The sequence below is a fragment of the Musca autumnalis genome, unplaced genomic scaffold (genome assembly GCF_047663935.1).
Source record: "Musca autumnalis isolate F117 unplaced genomic scaffold, ASM4766393v1 scaffold_2, whole genome shotgun sequence".
Classification (NCBI taxonomy): Eukaryota; Metazoa; Arthropoda; class Insecta; order Diptera; family Muscidae; genus Musca; species Musca autumnalis.
The window spans coordinates 76,139,119-76,162,288 of record NW_027411755.1 but is presented as its reverse complement, the minus strand read 5'-3'; the positions used below and the strand labels follow the sequence as shown (position 1 = coordinate 76,162,288).

The 23,170-nt window shown below is 35.9% G+C and overlaps 1 protein-coding gene across 5 annotated transcripts in view; it reads right to left on the bottom strand.

Annotated features, from left to right (window-relative positions):
• Positions 1-23,170, bottom strand: part of LOC141394116 (lipase 3) — a 266,183-nt gene that overhangs the window by 31,592 nt on the left and 211,421 nt on the right. Inside the window, exons 1-2 of one of the 5 annotated variants that reach the window (XM_073968023.1) lie at positions 5,386-5,702; positions 5,113-5,217 (exon numbers count right to left, since the gene is read on the bottom strand). The exons of 1 other annotated variant lie outside the window; for it this stretch is intronic. The gene's annotated coding sequence lies outside the window, so the exon portion shown is untranslated. Of the gene's footprint in view, positions 1-5,112; positions 5,218-5,289; positions 5,759-23,170 lie in introns of those variants that run through there. 3 more of the 5 variants (XM_073968020.1, XM_073968022.1, XM_073968019.1) reach the window with 3 other exon arrangements.

Below are 23,170 nucleotides of genomic sequence, written 5' to 3'. Positions count from 1 at the left end.
TCTGCCCGCTGATATTGTGTGTTTGCAAAATTATAAAACACAACTTTTCCTAATAAAGTTTCCATGTGTCATCACGATGTTGTTCTTTATTTGGCGTATCTAAAATAGAATTAACAATATTTGTTATTATAAACAGCTTCCAATTTTAATTTGTTTTAAAACACACAATAATTTGTTCCGCTACGTCTTACTCACTTAACTGCTGCGAAATAACTAAAAAACAAGGTACAGCATCCCTTGCCGCTGGCGTTGTTTGTATACAATCAACCCTCAACCAGAGTTCGGGATTTTTGCTCGCGAGAAAAATACACAGATCAAAAATTCTTTCAGATTATGTGCAGAGTACTCGGAAACTAGTCGGAAAGAAAACAAATCAAAATTTCCCTTCCGAGATTGTGCAGAGCACTCGGAAAATAATCGGAAAGAAAGGTTACGAAATATCGGAAAAAAATCTGATATCAGAGCCATCGGCAAAAATTGTTGGCTGGGTAACGGCTTTGTGTAAATGTGTTAGTATGGGTGCTTTTCCGTAAGAGTTTAAATCTGTGAAAGTCATCATCTGAAGTCACCAGCCACGGCATTAGTTTTCTTCCAGCACTTGACAAGGTACTGGAGAAGATAATTGTAATTCTATTACAGCAGAGGTTTACAGGAGCAGAATCAGAACGGCAGTTTGGTTTTAAACCAGGGCATAGTGTAAATATGTCTTGGGCTTCCTGTGTTGGTCAGAAGAGATTGTTCCTATGCAGGAAGCTATTCTCAGATTGGCTCACACGCTCTATTGATGGCGTTCTGGGCTGTTCGCATGGGTTCATTTGCAGTTCATTTATGATGAACCTAATGATGGATCTATTACTGCAACAACTTGTTTGACTTTGTAACACGGTCACCCCATATGGCACACTGCAGTTACAGTGTATGACTATCGCACGATACTGTCATTCCAGCGGATCATGATGCTGGCTTGTCTCCCTGTATGGCGCACAGTGTCTACTGAGGCCAGTTGGGTGTTTTTAGCTAATGGAGGTTTACCTATAGTTTCCACTGAATGGACAGTTGAGGGTGTGGAAAGTTTAATTGACCTGTCGTGGGATTCTGTAACTCATTTTTGCTGTTACGGACAAAAATCGGTAAAATTAATCGCAAAATTATGACTAAAAACATAAAGAAAAGTTGGCATCACTGTTTGTGTCGGTAGAGGCTAGCGACTACTTTTTATTGATCGTTAACTTAAGTACAGTACACATTGTCAGTTTTGAATGACGATTTTTTGCAATTATCGATAACTGTCCAGCAACCACAAAATATTTTGTGGTTGCATGATGACTGACAAAAGTGAACGGCCACACTAGCAAGCAACAACAAAGCTGTCATTCAAAGCTTTACCGAAAAATTTCGTTAATTATCGAAATTATAAGCACTTTAATTTTACCGAAAATTATCGATAACAGCAAAAATGAGTTACAGAATCCCACTACTGGTTCGTAAAGTGCGACTGTGCGAGCTGGCAACGAGTGTGAGGTTGAGTGCGTAACATTTTGGTTCATCCCTGATGTAACTTTTGCAATCACGAATTTTGTTATTGAACTTTATCTCGAATGTCTGCTGACTGTGTAAGTGTCTCTCAATGCATTGTTGCATAGGAGAAACTTTTCTCACATTTCAGAGTATCTGCACATGATGTGTGAGTGTCTTCATTGTGAGCGCTTCAGAAGTCTGGATTCCATTGGAACCACCAATGTGGATGGCCAATGGGATATGAGTCATGCACTAGCTCTACTAGTGCTGTCTTGGGCATTTTGCTAATAGGACTTTACGCTGCGGCACAGCGTTGTATGGAAAATTGGGGAATCTCACTTCTCTGTCATGTCATGGCAGATCATTTATATCAAGTCGGGGCACCTTCACAGGGACAAGAAAAATTGATTTCAGTTCTAAAAGTCGTAATCGACTATGTACTTTGTGAAAACGGGATAATCAATAGGTCTGTTCGATAACTTCACAAGTAAAAAGTATTTGCAAGTTCTTGCAAAATGATTGGTCTATTCCAGTACTGCAAGAATCTACTAATTTTTACTATTTTTTTCGAAAACATAAAGGAAAAAATTTTACCGTAGTAAGAAATAATAGATTCTTGCAGGTTCTGGAACAGAGCAAATGTTCGATTACAAACTTGTTCAATAAAAGGGAACTAATGTCATGTTCACGGGTGCCAACGTGGTGCAATGGTATGCACACCCGCCTTGCACGCTGAAGGTCGTGGGTTCGATTCCCCGGCCAGTCAAACATCAAAATTTTCAACGTTGGCGAAATACCCCTCAGTAATGTTGGCGACATTTCCTGAGTATTTCAGCCATGTAAAACTTCTCTACAAGAGGTGTCTTAGGACACGCCGTTCGGACTCGGCGATAAACTGTAGGTCCCATATCACTGAGCTAATATGAATCGGGGTGCACTCATTGATATGAGAGAGGTCTCCCTTGTCCCGTATGGGATGTTTGTGGAACAATTATTATTATAATGTCATGTTCACACGAGCGTTTCAATTACGTTGTTCGCCTGTCGAACGACGTACACGAATTAACCCGTTTCCACGACACCATTCGTAATTAACAGAAACATAAACAAAATTTCCTTCATTTTTCTTTCCTTGTTTTCACGAAAATTTTAACCGAAAACACATAAAATATACATTAAATGAATAGGAAATGCAATAAACATTCCTTCAAATGTATCTTCTATATTTAACTACACAGATTTCATTAATTTTTTCCATAAATTCTGAATAAATTTGTCTTTTCAATATATTTTGATATGTTTCTATTTTCAAAATTAAAGAGAGAGAGACATGTCAAAACAATGTTTGTGTATACAGACTTTCAGTTATTTCTTTCCTTTTTGTTTCTGTTTTTTTTACGCAATTTTGAACTAATGTGTGGAATTAAGAAGGAAACACAACAAACATCCTTCTGCATCTGTTTAAAATGTTTATTTCATTATTTTTCATTCATCTTTTTCCTTTTTTCTAAAAATTTTTGTGTTTTCAACAAATTTTTCAATTTTGAATTTAGACATGTCATAATTAATTTTTTTCGATAAATTCTCTCATTTGTTAAGGGGAGTACACACTAACAGTCAAAACTGACAGTCAACGTACTTTAAGGACAATTTTCCGGCAAATAACAACTTTTATTTAGGTAAAAACGTTTGAAATACAATATCTACGATATTATTTAGAGATTATAAAAGAAAATTTTCAATTAGGCTTTGATATTCACGAAATAGACCTCGATGACTGTCAGTTTTGCTTGTCAATGTGTACTATACTTTAGGGATGGAACATACTTATTCCTCGTTCAGAGAGCATTTCTAATCGAACAACGTAGAAAAATCGTCGTTCGTTCATAGAATTTTGTGTGGGGAAATAAGTAATTTATTCGTAGTTATGGGTCGAACAACGAATAGAGAACGAACGACGTACCGTGGAAACGGGCTATAAGAGAACTTGTAAGTACTTACAAGAACTTTTTACTTGCGAAGTTATCGAACAGATCTATTGTCTATTATTAGTCGTAGTTGACTATTAGTTGTAGTTGACTATTGGGTGCGCTAAAATCACGTAATTGATGGCACTTTAATGTACGTATGAGCTTTACAGATTGCACCGAAGAAAACTGCCGATTATATTCGATTATAACCGGTTTTCGGTTGTTAACGAAAAATCGAAAGACGATTTTAAAGCGGGGTACACGATCAGTTTTGACTGTCGATTTTTCGGAAATATCGATAAGTGTCAAACTGTCCAGCAACCACAAGATATTTTGTGGTTGTCTGATGACTGAAAAAAATGAACGGACACACTGGCATGCAACCGATTATTTGAGCAAAACTGACAGTCAAAACTGATCGTTTGTACCCCACTTTAGAACACACTTTAAAAAATCGATAAACCAAAAATCGGGTTTTAAGCTTTACAGCATGGCTGAATAAAGTGGGGTACACACGATCAGTTTTGACTGTCAGTTTTGCTCAAATAATCGGTTGCTTGCCGGTCTGGCCGTTCACTTTTGTCAGTCATCAGGCAACCACAAAATATTTTGTGGTTTCTGGACGGTTGGACTGTTATCGATAATTCCGAAAAATCGACAGTCAAAACTGATCGTGTGTATCCCGCTTAAGAAGGTGTTACATCGATAACAATAATAGTGTCATTTACCACACCGAACGTCAATATTTGTTCACAATAACGCATTACTGTGAATTGCTTGTTTAGCTTTTGTATGTAATTTTATTCACAATAATACATTTTGCATTTAGTCTGATAATCAGCTGTTTTTGACGTGGTACTTGTATTATTATGCCATGCTTTACACGAAACCCGAATAATCGAAAAACAGATTATTGTATTTCACTACGTATCCCTACACCTTCACACTTAACCATTTGCCGTCCGCCAGCTTCAGAGCCGAATGGGTCTCGTCCATGAAACGTGGTGAATGGACTGCTACATCTGTGTAATACTTGTGCTGCATTCTCCCCATTCCTTGATCGTACCCAATGTTTCTTATATTGGGTGATTAGTCCCGTGTTGTATGGAACAGAAACTGGTAGTAGTTTCGACTACGTAGCCTGCTTAAGTTTTTAAGGTATCGCGGACGTCAATTTTATCTTATTTCGCATATCATTTAATTTTTTGCAGCTTTTTTACTTTAATCTTTATCTTCCTAATTGAAATTTAAGACATAATGACGTAAATTCATTTTTGCTCGAGTGTATATGTGGAATTTTTCAGTATTAAATGGGATATAATAGAGGGGTAGTAGCCTTAAATGATTTCGTTCGTTTGTGGATTTTTTCTTGATTTAATGGTGAAGGGGAAGATACTTTGAGTTGGGGAGCAAAGGGATATACTCTTCCCAAATGAATTTATGTATTGATGACATTCATGAATGACTGAATGGCTAAGCTGACTGGCTGGATGGTTTGTTGGCTGACTAAACAAGTAGTAGAGGATGGATATTGGATATTTAAGAAAATCACCTCACCCAAATATAAATGGACAAAAAACAACAATGATGTGTCAACAATAAACCAAAATCACAGCATACAAACCCAAAAACATACGATCAGATTCACTTGAATTGAGTGATTTATTCAATTAATGCTCACTTTTTTTTCGATTTTCTTCGCTGTTGTTCCAGAACTAAAAAGAATCAACTACGTATTTTTGGCATTATTTACACTTTGTTGCTTGTAAATACCAAAACTTTTTCGCTTTGTTTTTCTTACTTCAAAAAGACTTTGTAAAATTGCTTAATTCTTTTATATTTCCATTTTCAACTTCCGTTATATTTTTCTTTTTCAAAAACTGTTTGTGACATTTACCATAATTTCTGTTGCACAGCACCCAAAATTTTTCGTTATTTTATGTCACACGACGCGCCATTGACCTTTTTGGTTGGCATGAAATTAAATAATTATTTTTTTTGGACTGAAGTGAATTAATTAACAAGTCACAACATTAGTCTTTTTGTTGTTGTTTTTTATTTACAATGAGCGAAAAAGTTTAATAAACTACCCGGTTAAACTCGCGCTCGTCTGAAAACCCGCCACACCACAGAAAGAAAGCCGCCGGAGAAAAACAAATCAACTTCTGTATGTTTTCGCTTACCGACTAAAACTAAACAGCAAAAAAACTTTAATCGAACCAGTCAGACAGTCATGCTGTCACGATACGCGTGGCTAGTATATCGAAGAATGTATGAATGTATCGTTCAACATTTATCCCAACCCATTCTCTGTGTATTGTCTGTCGGCGGGGAGTGTTTCTCTCTTTTTGATTCTCTTTCTGAGTTTGCCTTATTTGCTGTGAGGGTCGATTGTTATTCCGAAGAAGCTTTTTTCTACCCGCATTCCACATTGATTTACTAGATACGAGCAGATCTTTTTCTATTATATGCGGCAGATTTACAGCTGATGTGACTCACTACGAGGGAAGCTCAAATGTGTGGGAAATTCTTAAAGAGAGAAAGGAAGCTCCTTCAAATATGTTCTCTCCTAAAAGCTGTGAAGGTTTCAAAGTATAGCGCAGAGTAAACTCCTAATGAATACAAAGTCGAAGCTAAAGTTAAAAAATAGAAAACAATGAAAACCCGTCTTCCTTGATCCGTAGGCCTGAATATTGGCGCCCAACGATATATACATATCGCTCATTTACTCAAAGGGTGGCATAACTCAACAAATTCGTTTTCTGAGATAGTATTTTCAATTTTTTCTACGAATTTTACTTTATCTTGTGTCAAATTTTCATATTGATATCTCTAAAACTCAACGAGTTACAGCTCATTTACTTCGAGTGTGCCATAAATCAACAAAAAAGTTTTTTGAGTTTAAGGAGCACTAAAACACTTCTAATCATGCTTGATATTGCACAGAAATTTAGCACTGATATCTGGCTAGCTCTTTGCAAAACATGGTCTATGTAGTTATTTTAGTTTAAAGTTGGGAAGTCAAATTTCCATCTCCAACTTAAAACGCGCTTTTCTCGAAACTTGATTTTTTGAGATGTGTCACTATTTGAGTAAATAAGCGATATGTTCCCTCAACATCCCCGTCAACAAGGGAGACTTCTCTCATATTACGTCGATTCTATCATATCACGCTGATTCATATTGGATCAATGGTATGGGACTTACTTTTTATCGCCGAGTCCGAACGGGGTGTCTTAAAGAAGATTTTCATGGCTGAAATATTGAGGAAATGTAAGTCTGCATTGCACTGAGATTTGTCACCACCGAAAATTTTGATGTTCTGGACAGGGATTGAACCGCAGACCTTCTGAGTGCAAGGCAGACGTGCTCATCACTGCACCACGATGGCGCCCAACGATAATGGCAAGATAATACATCTTATTCCAAATTCCGATAATGGCGTTGCTTGTTTTAATAATAAGATTCAACTTCTGAGGGATATTTTAGTACTTCCGATTTGAAAATACTGCCGACATGCGGTTTCCAAACATTTTTCTAGTTTTATTTTGCGGAATAGTTGTGGAAACATCTCTACACAGTTCGAATAAAGCACGTGCTTATCAGTCTGCAGCTTAGACTACATGCCGTAACATAACTTATACATACCACATGTGGAAATGGAAAATCTAATCTCACTTTACTGTATGGAAGTCTGGTCCCCACTGTATATTAAAATTAGATCCCTGTTTAACGAAATATCTCTGTAGCAAAAAAACCTTCACTATTTTTTTAGAAAATAACTTTGTTCGCTACGTGACCATCTTGGCGGTCAAAAATACATACATATCATGGCTAAATTATCAAGGTAGATAGATCATTCCAGCAGATTGAACATAAACGGTAAAAACAATTTTTTTCTCGTTGGAGTTGAGCTGAATGATCGAAGATTTTTTGCAAGTGTATTTCCTATTCGGAAAGCCGAAGATTGAAACCCCCACACAACCGCCATATTTGTGACCGGTTTCGCTGTTAGTTACGTAGCTAATTCATCAGACATATCGGCTATGAATTGGCTTCTCTGGCAATGCATAGAAACTTATGCTTATACCGAAGTTATTGTAATTAAGAGACTAAGCGTGCCATCGTACTTTGATTTTTCAAATACGATGAGCTTTTTCCCATTCACCTGCATGGCTTCCACGACAAACGCTTTTTAGCGTAGACGTTGGAAGTTATGAGTTTGGCTTTGAACGTGGGTTTAAATTCCAGCCTGGCTCAAGCTGGTTTCTTATTTGAAAATTTGCCTGTTAGACCGAAGATCATTTAATGTTAATTTTTATTAATTTTCTCGTTGGAGTTGAGTTGAATGATGGAACATTCGAAGTGAAAAAGGAAAGCCAATGATTCGAACCCACACAACCCCCAAATTATGTGACCGGTTTCGCTGTTACTTGCGCAGCTCATCAGACATATCTGCTGTGGAGTGGCTTCTCTGGCAATGCAACTAAAAGTTCATTTAGACTACGCTGGATTTAGCAATTATCTTGTTTTATTTGACATATGTTGTATGAAAATGACAACTTAAATCCACTGGATTTGCTAAATCCAGCATAGTCTAAATCAGGCACAAGGCCCGTTATTATATCCTTACTGTAGTTAAATATCAGACAGATAACCAGTTTTTTATTCTTGCAAGTGTCAAATAAATTAAAAGGAACTTTATGTTCCTTTTCAAATTTATAGTCCGAGAGTATGATGCACCAAAAACAAGAACATTTTGAGAGCAAATTCAAATCAATCAATCAATCAATCAGATTTGGGTAAATTTGATGTATACAGATTTTTTTGCTTGATATTGCCATATTTTTATAAAATATAACATTTATTCTACATGGAAGATGTACTAACCAACCAATGCTAATGCGAACTTTACTTAAAATAAGGTATAACAAAAATGTACTTTAAAGACAAGATGTAAGAAGCGGTTAAGATTGTCATCGAACCTTGCTTTTTGCAGTGATGAGCTGTTTGAAACCGAATTTACACCCAAGATGCTTCTTTATCTTTCTAACCAGTCATCGTGACAGCTGACGCTCCTCAGCTGCGATAGATGGGGTATGTACTTCGAGGACTTTATTCACACTATATTTGCTTATGGCATTAGCAACTGTATCGGTGTGAATACTATTTAAACCTGCCTGATATGTCTGTTAATCTAGGGGTTCTCCCCTATATTGTTGGACCTCCCTCTCTAGATCATGAATATCCTTCCTGATATGCCTGAATGTGTCGGGTCTAACCAGCAGATGGTGATTGGTATGGCTCTCACGGTAACACCCAAGCAAGTACTGCAACGAAAGCATCTATCTCATTGTGTTACTTTGCTTCTTCATGTAGATGGTCCACTGAAGACTTGAGGATGCACCCTGTTGCTGTTCTCAGGGCGGCATTCTGACAGGTTTGAATCTTTTTCCATCCCGGGGACCAAACTGGCGCCGCGTTATATGTGATCAACAAGGTTTCTTTATCTGCACCCTAAGTGATGCCGGCTAGGGACTTGAGGACCTTGTTCCTACTCTTCAGTTTGTCGCAGATAGCGGTGGCGTATGCGCACGGCTTGAAACTAGTGTCGAATGTGACCCCTAAAATTTTGGGGCAGTTTGTGGTCGGAATTCTGCTACCGTCGACCACGACATTCAATTCTCTCCCAAACTGCGCTGTCCATGTGGTTAACAGAGTGGCGGTAGATGTGTTTGCTTCTTGGTTGACAGCTACTATTGCTTTTCATTAGAGTTGTGATTTCTAGTTCGTTTAGCTGATCGATCTTTTTAGTTTAGCTCTTTTGATTGAACTAGATCGTTCTTTTAGTTCAGTAGTTCAGTTAGTTTGTCTATATTTACATTAGGCAATTTTCTTGCGGCAATTGTCAGTTTGATGGAGAGATAGGTAAGGTATATGGTTACCCTTTGCCTCTCAACACCCTCTCTCACCGAAAAACTGACAATTTCTGCAAGAGAAATTGCCGAATGTAAATATGGACTTTATTTTATTTATTTTTTATTTTATTTATTTTATTGTATTTATTTATTGTAGTTATTTATTGAAACAGCTGACATTTTTTCGTTCTTTGGCTGAACTATAAAGAACGACTTCGAGTGATCTAGTTCAGTGGTTCCTGCAGGAGAGTCGTTCAATTGAACTAGTTCGTTCGCGAACTACACAACTCTACTTTTCATGTGGTTGTTGTAACGCTGTACTCAACGGACCGTTGTGGTTGTTGTTTTTGACGTGCAACGCGACCCTCCTTATGTGCTGGGGACTTAATTTTTCCTTCCTGTCATTCTGACGCATCATGATTGACTGTACTTTTATTAACCCTTTCGGTGATTCTATGCCATATGGCATAACCAGTTTTTGAAGCCCGTTTTAAGGCAAAATACTTATGGGAACTCTTTTTTTTAATAATTTTGTATTTTTCCCTGAAGTGTTATCTAAAAATAATTCGACAAAAATTGTTGATTGGTGGACCCTATACATTGTTATGTCTCAAAGAGCAAGCGCTCCTCGTTCGATTTAAAATTTGCATGAAAATACCATCTTATAATTTTATATATTTTATTAACAAAAATATTTTTTTGTTAACTTTTTGTATTTAATTTAGTAGATAATCATTGCCTTAATAATTAAAACGAAAAAAAGATCCGAAATATACTTCAATGGAGCTGCCAGATTTTTTATATTCCACACTATGCCATATGGCATAGATTTTTCCCAACGGAAATGTTTCACTTTGTTTGACTCCCAGATCTTCTATTGTAAAACCCCTAGATCTTCTATAAGAAGACCTCCAGATCTTGTATAAATAGACCTCCAGGTCTTCTATAAGAAGACCTCTAGATCTTGTATAAGTAGACCTCCAGGTCTTCTATACGAAGACTTCCAGGTCTTCTATAGGGAAACCTCCAGATCCACCATAGGAAAACCTCCAGATGATGTATAACAATTCTATCAGATTTTCTAAATAACTCCTCCAGATATTATATAAGATGGCCCCCACGTCTTCTACAAACTGACCTCCAGCCCTTCTATAGGATGACATTCAGGTGTTCTATAAGAAGACCTTCAAATCTGCTATATGAAGACATTCAGGTCTTCTATAAGAAGTCTTCCAGTTTTTCTGTAAGAAGGCCTCAAATCTTCCATAAGAAGAACCTAGGTTGTCTATAAGAAGACCCTAGCTTTTCTATAAGAAGACCCTAGGTATTCTATAAAAAGACCCTAGGTCTTCTATAATTGTCTTTCAATGTTCTAAAAGGAGACCTCCAGATATTCTACAAGAAGACCTTCTATGTGAAGACCCCCAAATCTTCTAATAGTAGACCTCCAGATATTCTATGAAAAACCTTCATGTCTTCTATAAGTAGACCTCCTGGTCTTCAATGAGAAGATCTTATGCTTTTCTATAAGAAGGGTCCCTCTATGAGAAGACCATCTGGTTTTTTATAAGAAGGTATCCTGCTCTTCTATGAGCAGACCTCCTGCTCTTATATAAGAAGACCACCTTCTCTTCTATAAGAATACCTCCTGCCCTTTTATATGCAAACGTCCTTCTCTTCTACGAGAAGACGTCCTGTTCTTCTATGATCAGACCTCCTGCTCTTGTATAAGAAGACCTCCTTCTGTTCTATAAGAATACCCCCCGCCTTCTATATGCAAACGCCCTGCTCTTCTATGATAAGACGTCCTGCTCTTCTATGAGCAGACCTCCTGCTCTTATATAAGAAGAACTCCTTCTCTTCTATAAGAATACCTCCAGCCCTTCTATATGCAAACGTCCTTCTCTTCTACGAGAAGACGAGCTGCTCTTCTATGAGCAGACCTCCTGCTCTTGTATAAGAAGTCCTCCTTCTCTTCTATAAGAAGACCTCCTGCCCTTCTATATGCAAACATCCTGCTCTTATATGAAAAGACGTTCTGCTCTTCTATCAGAAGACGTCCTGCCCTTCTATATGCAAACGTCCTGCTCTTCTATGAAAAGACGTCCTGCTCTTCAAGAAGTGGACCTCCTGCTTTTCAAGGAGAGGACCTCCTGCTCTTCTATAAGAAGACCTCTTGCTCTACTATAAGAAGACCTCCTGCTCTTCTATAAGAAGACCTCCTGCCCATCTATATGCAAACGTCCTGCTCTTCTATGTGAAAACATCCTGTTCTACTATGAGACGACTTTTTGCTCTTCCAGGAAAAGACATCCTGCCCTTCTATAAGAGGACCTTCTGCTCTTTTATGAAAAGACGTCCTGCTCTTCTATAAGAAGACCTCTTCCTCTTCTATAAGGCCTCCTGGTCTTCTATAAGAAGAAATTTAATTAAAAATTTGAATATTTTAGTTTTGTTTTTTTTCCTTTAAATACATTCTATGCCATATGGCATAGTGTCCAAAAACCACTTTTCCAAACAAAATGTTAAAAAATTAGTTTTGATTATTCATATAGTGGGCTTAAGTATATATAAAATTGGAAAAATATATTTTTCAGATCAAAAACAAAAAAGAAGCACCGAAAGGGTTGAAGACAATCTCTGTAAAAAAGTTGTGAACTGCTCTTAAATTAAAACTTGAAGATTCTTGTATGAAAAGGAACAGAGCTATTGGTATTATTTTTTTCAGACATTTGCCGCATTCGTACTGGGTTTTGACTTTCTTTAGCATGAAAAATTACCAAAATATTATGCTGGTAACGTAGGGACCGTGATATTTGTAATTACCATCAGCTGATCAGCAAACTGTTTTATTTCCATTGATAAAACATAAACCAGTGTCATTGTATTACATCATTTTTATTTTTTCAATGTTATGAGATAAGGACTTTAGTTTTATCTCTCATTCTGCATTTCCCACAAGGCAAGGCAGTTGCCTTTTGCTCGTTCTCTTTTTTACAATCATCCCCAACAAAGTAAATGATCAATTAATAAAAAAAACTTATTTTTTATGTTGGGGACGAGATTGTCGGCATTGACACACACACTCATTGAGCTTTACGAAAATATTTTACGCAAAAGCTCTCCGTCCCATAGCAGCCGAAGAAGAAGGTGTGTTCGCTTCTGTTTAGTGCGTAAGTTTGCATTACGTGTCACAAAGAAAAGTGGGTATGTTTGGTATTTACATTTCGAAACAGCAACATCACGCCACTACTCGTCATTATCTACGCGCGTAGTAACGATATGGATGTGTGTTTATCGTTTTTCTTTTAAAGTAATTGGAAATTAATGTATTAAAATAAAAATGTGATGGTGCTTTGTTATTTTGTCGTTGTTTAGAAAATGAATAAAATGTCAACATACGGAAGTAGAAAAAGAAAGAATGAAAAAGAGAGAAATATTTAAATCGCGTCATTGAAAAGATTTTCTGTTTATTATTTAAGAGTTTGTGTGTGTTTTTTTGTTTGTTTTATTTTAATGTTGAATTCTATGAGGCTAGATTACGTTGATGCTGCGGTTTGTTTATTTCTCATCTTCCATTAGCAATGATTTTGAAAAAAGGTTAAAGAACGGAAAAAGATGCTGATTACACATGACAACAATTTGTAGCAATGAATTTGAGGAATGTGTTAAAATAACCGAAAAATGCTTAAAGACTGAATTAGGATTTATTACAGTTTCTTTAAAACTAAAAAATACTAAGGGCCATTATTACATGTGTTCTTTTACTAGGTATCTGATGGAAAATGCAAAATAAACTAATTTGGAGGCATTAAAAATATAATTTTCACATTAAAAGTGAATGACAAGGAGCTCCTCCTTGAAATTCAATCATCACTGTTAACTTTAAGTTAACTGGAACGCTATAAATCTGTTCGATAAATCCAAACTATAACAAAAGAAGACTCATAATAATGGGGGTAAAAATATTACTGGATAATTTTCAGAATTGAAATCTAATGATGTTTCTCACTACGAAGGAAGCTCAAATATGTGGGAAATTCTTGAATTTATGGGTAAGAAGAGAGAAAGGAAGCTCCTTCAAATATGTTCTCTCCTAAAAGCTGTGAAGGTTTCAAAGTATAGCGCAGAGAAAACTCCTAATGGAAACAAAGTCGAAGCTAAAGTTAGAAAATAGAAAACGATGAAAACCCGTCTTCCTTGATCCGTAGGACTGAATATTGGCGCCCAACGATATATACATACATACGTTGAATCAACGTCCCCGAAGGGACAAGGGAGACTTCTCCCATATCACGTCGATTCTATCATATCACGCTGATTCATATTGGATCAATAGTATGGGACTTACTTTTTATCACCGAGTCCGAACGGGATGTCTTAAAGAAGATTTTCATGGCTGAAGCATTGCACTGAGATTTGTCACCACTGAAAGTTTTGATGTTCCATTAGCAATGATTTTGAAAAAAGGTTAAAGAACGAAAAAAGATGCTGATTACACATGACAACAATAGGAAATATTGCATTATAACCGCAAGATTTTTTACCAAAATAAGAAAATGCCTACACATAATACAATGTTACGCCCAACAGAAGATGCAGAACCCCAAAACGATTTGTAAGACCAATTAACTGCAACAATACAAATTTTTCAAATGGACAAACACGGAATGTGCATAAAAACGACAATGGAGAAAGGTTGATAGAACTCTGCCTAAATTTTGACATTGTGATTGGAAGATTCATATCTCCACACAAAGAAATTCAATTTAACAACGTTTTTATATTGAATTTCTTTGTGTCAAAGGCAGTCAAAACCTCAGCCAGGAGAGACAGAAGAAAATATGTATTTCAAAAATCTTGCAGACGACACAGCAGGCTCTAACAACATGAGATCATTCAACCAACTCATTGGATGTTTGAAGATCAATAATCGATGCCACACAGCACTAGTTAAAGGGGACGACGGCAAACTTATCTCAAGCATTGAAGGTCAAACAAAAGGATGACATGATCACCTTAAATGTGTTAGTAATGTGGATGCGGCCGAGTTATACGAAAATTTCGAACAAAGGGGGATAGAGACCACGCCTAACTTCGCCAGCAGCAGAAATTTTACATCTCCACCTAAAAGCTTCATGGAGAAACGGCAGTCTACTGTGAAAGGATAGGTATTGAATACTCATACAAGTTGGACATCGACGGCAGTGTATTCCAAGCCGAAATCTTCACGATCACATGAATGCCGAGATCTTTGAACCGGTGACTATCTTTGTGGATAGTCAAGCGGCTTTTAAAACCATCAAATCTTTTAGCATCAACTCGGAGGCCGTTACTGAGTGCAGAATCGCATTGGATAACTTAACAAATGCTTTCCGACTATGCTGGGTGGTGTCAGGCCACTGCGACATTATGGGAAATGAAAAGGCAAATAAACTAGTTAAGCATGGATCACAATGAATACATATGTCTAACAACCACTAAGGGTTATGTATGTGTCTTCGTCTGCCTTTCAACTAAAGAAGTTCACTTAGGAGTCACTTTTGACTTGTCTTAGGTCAGCTTTGCACAAACGCCTGCGTTTTGTCGTGTCCAATGGCTATTGTTGCAACTGCTTGCAATCCAACCACAAATCTTTCTCGTGTCGGGTAGCTCAGAATTGTCATTACTGCTCCGAATTTAACCACAGCCTTTTAAATTCTCGGAAACGTTTGCACAACAAGCCTCTGCGTCCAAGAACAACCGGTCATGTACCTCATTCGTCTTCGTCCGTTCGTCATTTCCTTGAAGCTCCAGCAACTGGAGTAGTCCCACCACTATCAATTACTCTTGTTGTCACGTTTGCCCCTACCGCGGTGTTTCGTATCTGCTTAAAAAATGGCAGTATTTGGTTTGGGCGTTGTTGCACCCATATTTTTGTTGTTGTAGCAGCATGGAATCTACGTAGAAACATAGGTTTGATGATGGGTTAGAAGCCGCTGGTCGAAACACTAAGGTCTCGTGTCAATCTGGTACGAAAGAACCCGTTGCCCTGGGATTGACCCATATTTTTTTGTGTCATCTTAAGACAACAGCATCATTTTTATACATGTATGTATTTTATTGTTGTACAGTGTAGTTATCAATCATTAATCAAATTTTCAAAACATAAGCAAATAATTTTCGATGCCGGTTTTCAGGTTTCAAAGGAACATCTTTATTTAATTCACAAAACCACAAGAATGTTTGATTATAAATAATTCTTTAGCTTAAAATATATTTCTTAGTATATATGAAATCGAATACGCGAATAGACATAGAAAGTAAAAAAAACTGTTTCGAAATAATAAATAAAAAATTTAATTAAATAATATTACCGTTTCTTTATGAATACGCGCTACTCAGCTGTGTTTAATTACAATTAACTGAAATTATAACCGCTAGAAATTGCTTAATAAAGCTTTGTATTATTTTGCCCATTTATTATTATAAACAAATGTATACACACATCTGTACACACATCCGAATATGACCAGTTAATAGTCAACTAAATAGCCATCGAAATACAAAAGAAAATAAATACGAAAACAAAATAAAACAAAAAACTCAACACATGTATGTCAAGTTCAACAGGTTTGAAGATGTTTGAGATCCAAACACACACTCATCCGAAAGTGAAGTGAAAGTGAACGAAAGCAGTGAATGCAAGTGAAGTAGTGAAGAGTATCAGAAAAAAGCTGATGTCTGATTCAAACTGCAGATTGTTCGAAAAAGACTGTTAGGGTTTGGCAAGCCATTTTGATCAGACATTGGTGAGTGAATGACTGGTTGGAATGCATTTAACGTGGATGGGGTTTTGGTTCGAAAAGGCCTAAGGGGGGGAAAGCGTGCATACGTTCAAGTTAAACGATTATAAGTTAGTCGTTTTAGATACAAATTTCGAAATAAAGTTTAATGTTATTTTTTGGAGAATTGAGCCACATGTGTGACATTAAATAAGGGCCACAGAATTAACGCCTGCAGTTAGCAATAATTACACTGTGCTACACGAAAATTATTCAAGGCCTTTGATGTAAAAATTCTGTCTTGTTGAGATCCATAGAAAATGTATTTTCCTTCTGTTTCTTTGGGCCACTTAGTTTTTGTACCCTACACCATAGTATGGAGGGTATATTATGTTTGTTTTTCCTTTTGTAATGCATTGAAATAATTATTTTCGACCCTACAAAGTCTTGACCGGGATAGAATTCTAATTCGATCTAGCCATGTCCGTCTATTGCGATCACCCTAGCGCCCACAATAATTGAGCTAGAACGCTATATTTTTGCACCCTAGTTTGTCACAGGCAGGTCAAGTTCGAAGATGGGTTGTATCGGCCCATATTTTGGTGTAGCTCCCAATTTTCGGTATTTTAAGGATTTTAGTTACAAATTTTAACCGAACTAGTTGTAATTTGACATTTGAGGTTCTCAGTAGTCGCGAAACTTCTCCACAAAAATTCGTCGACATAGGTTCGAGTTTTGGTAACGCCCTCATAACGGTACCTCCCAATTTTCGTTATTTTGAGGATTTTAACTACATTTTTCTTAACCGAACTAGCTGTAATTTGACATTTGATGTCAGTGGTCACGAAACTTCTATACCAACAAGTAAAAAAGTATCAGTCGGCTTTACCGACAGAGATATACCCTCAGCTAATGTGAATTGAAACTTTCATCTTCGGACAGATCGAATGTATTTAGAACCTTTTCAGAATTTTGTGGCCCTTTTTGGACATTTGCACTTGCCGAAAAAAGTGTGGATTAGGATTTTAGTTCAAACGTGTTGCGGAAGAGGTACTTGAAGGAATGGACCGATATAGTACATTATGGAAGTGGATCTTATTTTGGGATTCAAATTTTGAACAAAATCGGTTGATCAGTTCGAGAGTTATCGTGCTCTCCAGCCACTACATATCGCTCATTTACTCAAACAGTGACACATCTCACTGAAATTTGACTTCTCAACTTAAAAAGATTATTACACAAAAACTAAAATAACTACATGGACCATATTTTGAAAACAGCTAGCCAGATATCAGTCTTAAATTTCTGTGCAAGATCAAGCATGATTTGAGGCTTTCAGTGCTTCATAAACGCAAAAAACTTTTTCTGTTAAATTATTTCAAACTCGTAGTAAATGAACTGTAACTCGTTGAGTTTTAGAGATATCAGCATGAAAATTTGACACAAAATAAAGTAGAAGTCGTAGAAAAAATAGAAATTGCTAACTCAGAAAACGCATTTTTTGAGTTGTCACTCTTTGAGTAAATGAGCGGTATGGTGCCATAGAGGTTTTTATATACCTTTAGGGGGGAGATACCTGAAGGATTAGACCGATATGGCTTATCTTCGAACTTAAACTAAGTTTGTACAAAAAATTGCGGAGGCCAAATTTTGTACCGAATCGGTAGATCCGTTCGAGAGTTATCTTGCGCTCCAATCACTACATACGGTGTCATAGGGTTTTTTGCAACTTTCAGGCTGTTTTCTCAGGAAGTATGGACTTGCCCCTGATGAAATTTGTACCATCGTATGGGGGGAAGTGAGTACAAAATATTACAACAAAAATCAAAGCAAATCGAGAGGAGGTCCTAAACTGAAATTTTCCAAAATTTTGTGTGGGAGGTACCCGAAGGAGTGGACGACTAAGTCCATATTGAAACCTCGTCTAAGACTGGTAGAAGTTTCACGATGTGCAAAGTATGGACCAAATCGGTTACTCTCTTTAAGAGTTATCGTGCGCACAAATTTTCGAACATTTTCGAACTTCTGTGGGATAGGTACCGGAAGGAGTGGATGGAATGGCCCATCTTCGAACTTAAACTAAGTTTGGGCAAAATTATGCGAAGTGCAAAATTTGGTTCGAATCGGTTTATCCGTTCGAGAGTTATCGTGCCCATCAGCCAGACAGACGGACGGACATTGCTAAATCGAATCCAAATTGTCTGAAACGGATTTCGTCCAAACATACTTGGGGTCTAAAGCCGTTATTTCGATGAGGCACATTTTGCCCGTATGAAAGTGTATATACCCTCGTTAGCATAAATGCTGAGGGTATAGAAATGTCATAGCTCCATGTTTTGGTATAGCTCCCATCCCGTATAGCTCCTCCCGATTTGAAGTATTTTGAGGATTTTAATTACATTTTTGACTTGTAATTTGACATTTAAGATTACCAGTGGTCACAAAATTTCTCCACCAAAAATGCTCAACATAAGTCCATGTTTTTGTATAACCCCTTGCATTTTGTATTTAATCTTCTTTGGGGCTTCAAAATTTGCTTCCATAAATTTATCTGTATAGGTCCACTTTTTTAAATGGGTACTTCCCGATTTTCGATATTTTGAACGTTTTATCCACACCGAAATGACTGAAAATTAGTATTTAGTCTTCTTTGGGGCTGCAAAACTTTCTTCCAGAAATATGTCGATATAGGTCCACGCCCCATTGAATGGTACTTCCAGATTTTCGGTATTACATTACATATCATATCAATGAGTGTATGCCGATTCATATTGGCTCAGTGATATATGACCTACTTTTTATCGCCGAGTCCGCAAATCTCACTTGTAGAGAAGTACGCTGAAATACTCAGGAATTTTACTTTTAATTTTGCATTTACCCCCAGTTTTTGTAACTATTTTTTGTTCGTTCGTCTATATTCGTAATAATTTAGGCATCCATAGTTCAGCACCTAGATGACATGCGGACCTAATTTTTCGTAGACGCGTTCCATATATAGTTAAGAATTCCTCTTTTAAAAATCAGAGCTCTACATTTGCTCTGAGGCGAGTAAATCGATCTACAAAATTTGACAATTCGTGTGAGAAGAATAAAAACTTTTACAAAAACAGGGGGTTAAAGTCTTAAGACCAGCTGACAATTTTGTTTCCTGTCAAAAACATTATTGTGATATTCAAAGGAACTCAGATTTCAATAATTTTAAGTCGTTTATCTTCTTCGATCTTGGGTAGACCTTGTTTGTATTATTAGATCTCAGAATATATGTACATGTTTTTTTTTTTTTAAATGAAATTGATTACTTCATCAGTTCCCTCAACCACCGAAACGAAAGACATACAGTGCCAACAATTATGAGTTTTAAAGACCTGTGCCGAATATCTATGTGGTTCGCAAAAGCTAAGCTCAGATCCTGATTCTCAGAAACCTGCTCTCGGGTTTCGAGCTATATCAGAAGAAAATAATATCAGAGGAATAATATCTTTCAAATATTCAACAGCTCTAAGTCTAAAAGTTCGTTTACACTAGCTTTTATTATTACGATCATTGGTGTATCTTGATTTCATTTGACGTTAAATGTATAAAAATCTGGCAAAAAATCAAGATAATAATCATCAGTGTAAACGAAATCTAATGGTAGAATAAATATAAACTCTACACGACATTGCACAGTGGCCAATTTTTCGAAAAACCTGGCCAAAACTCTAAAAATAAATGGATTTTGACCTTGCCTACGTATGTTTTGGGTCACTGATTTTGTTTTTCATATTATTAGCCATCATGAGGGTCATAAAACAGTTCTTTTTGGTTCCATCTCTTATAAAATTTGATCGTATCGGATCAAAATATTTTACAAATTTGTTCGCCATAAATTTTTACTATGGGTCCTAGAATACATCAAAACTCTATATCTTATTTAAATTCCAGAAATATGCAAAAATAAAAAAAAAAACAGATTTTAGGGTTAAAGTCTTACTTCATCTGAGTTTATGTAATATTGTCCCACAAACTATTTTTTGAGAAGAATGATGCCAAAGAAAAAAATGTTCTCCACTAAATTTCACTATAAGTCACGAATGAAATGAAATCTCTATTTGCATTATATACGAAGGAAATATCAGTATCAATGTTGCCAAAAAACAACGAGACTAAAATTGGGTGGCAAGTTTCAACCATTTCTACATTTTTGAAAATATTTGTGTTTAATTTTTTTTTTGGAATGCTTGAACTTTAGTTTTATGGTGTTTTTGGAAACCTTACTAACTAGAATGGATTATTTTTGTTAAAAAATAACCCTCGTGCCGTTCATTAAGGCGTATTTGGGGTTAAGTTGGTCCTTTATTCAAAAATCATTAAAAATCTCCTATAAAATGTGATCAATCAAAAAATTCTAAAAATTTGTTCGCCATAAAATTTTACTATAGGTCCCAAAATGCATTAAAACTCTAAATTTTACCTAAACGCCATGAAGTGAACCTTTACATATATTCTGAATGAACAAAAATCACATAAAACCAAAAAGTGCAAATTCGTGCAGCACGTTTCTTTGGAAATTGTTAAAAAAAACTCTTCCTTTTTATGAAATTATAAGGAACATGTCCAACTCGATCTTACTCACAACTATTTTCATAATTTACACACACACTTCATTCGCAAAATAAAACATTTTAAATACGTTTAACATACCATTCATTACAAATATAAAAAATTAATATAAAAGCCGTTGTTTATTTTGGATATTATAATAGTTTTATAAACATATTAAATTTTGAGATTACGACTCGTTGTAAGTAAATTTCCAAATAGGGTTATTTTACTTACTAAAGATATGTATATATTTTTTCAAAACTATACCCAGTGGGATTCTATAAAAAGTATTTGACACTATTTAGTATAAATTTATATTTTTTTCGACTATGGCCACTGTGCATTTTGAGATAATTTTTAAATAAGAAATTCACCCACTCAAATTTGCAATTGGTCCACTGCAAATAACTGTTGTCAAACCCGAAATGTGGATGACAACAAAATTAAGAAACGAAATCGTTTATTATAGAGTTTATTTCCATGTGAATTAAAATCAAAATTAATTCATGTTTGAAATACAAAAACAAAAATGTATTTTTAATGCTAATTTTTAAATTTAATTTGGGAGGAAAAAGAGTCATTGACGTACTTATAATAAGCATTGATTATTTGTTACGCAAAATAACATGTACATTCATACATGGATGTATGTATTCATTTTAAATTTCAAAAAAAGCCTACGAAATTTTAAATATAACAAAAAAAAAAAAAAACAAACAATTTATATGTATGTATATTTGACTGTTCTGCACTTTTTATCAGATGAGATTCGAAATTTTAATTGTAATTTGATTATTTTAGGATCGAGAAAGATCAATTATCATGATAATAAAATCCAGTGTAAACGAACTTTTAGACTTAGAACTGATCATGGCACAATTACCAAGGTAGTTGTATCACACCAGCTTTTCGAATATGAAGTATCAAATCCCTTTATTAAAAAATATATTTTTTTGTAATTTCCCCAACAACATAAAGAAAGTTTTGACATAACATATTCAAAAATTTACGATACCACTACCTTGGTAATTGTGCCATGGAACTGATATATATTTCTTTGGTACACTCCACGTCAGTAGAATAGAACACCTAAATTTTTGTTAATTTTAGCTTATTTATCCCAAAACGAATGAATCTGCGTTTTTAATCTTGTGGGGATTTAAAGTCGATGATGTTCCGTATCAAACACAGAAAATGATTTTCTGATCAATTTTCCGATACTACTATGAAAAATAGGCAGTTATTTTTGGTCATCAGGATAGAACAGTCACTTTATTTTCGCGAATTTTTGAGATATTAACGCCGAATGTTCTTTCAGTCGATAAAGCAAGGCTTTCTAATCATTTTTCACCAAAGAAACCCTATAAATGATTCCGCGAACACCGAAATAACAGCGTTAAAGGGTTTAAATTGACAGATATTTGACACATTTCGGAATATCGATAGGAGTCGCGCAGTTATGTCATATTTCTTCACAATAAGATAGATTATGACACAGACAACCTCGACGGATACAATCGAGTGCTTCGGCTGCTGATAAGATGGAATATTTTCAAAATAATTATGAAAGACGTCAAAATTTCTTATAAAAACCTTGATGTTTTGTTCAATAAAATGGTTTTCCGCGAACAGGTCTGCCGTTCAAAGGTTTGGAAATATGCTCCAGATTTGGAGGAAGATAATCTGATACGAAAACAACCGTTATTTAATTACACCGAGGGAAATTTAAGCACATTTTTCAAATTGAACACACCCTTTGGACTTTGAATTTTATATGTGTTCCTATTTCGGTGTCAACAGTGTTATGCTCCAATATAAATGGACCAGGCTATGCTCTCCATACCGGCTTTTACGAATTCGTAGTTTTTTAACTGAACTCGCTAATGTAAAAGCCCCGTTTTCGCGGGAAAACACAGTCATGGAAATTGAGGTTTTAGGTTTCGTATGTTGTTTTAAAAAGTACTAAAAAATCCCTCAGTGTATTAAAATAAAGGTTGTTTTCGTATCAGATTATTTTCCTCCAAATCCGGAGCATATTTCCAAACCTTTGAACGGCAGACTTGTTCGCGAAACCATTTTATTGAACAAAACATCAAGGTTTTTATAAGAAATGTTGATGTCTTTCATAATTATTTTGAAAATGTTCCATCTAATCAGCCTCCGAAGCACTCGATTGTATCCGTCGAGGTGGTCTTTGTCTACGCTCGTGGTTTTTTAAAACACTCTTCGCAGCAGCACAAAGCTGTAACTGGCGCATTGGCTTGATATTTACACTCTAAATATTTTTGGCCACTTTCTCCATACAAGTGGATCCACTGTACGTTGTCCGGATTAACGAGTGTCTGGATTATCGAGACTATACTGTATATACATATATTTAAAATGTACGGGAATGGAAAAAACGTCAACCACTGGA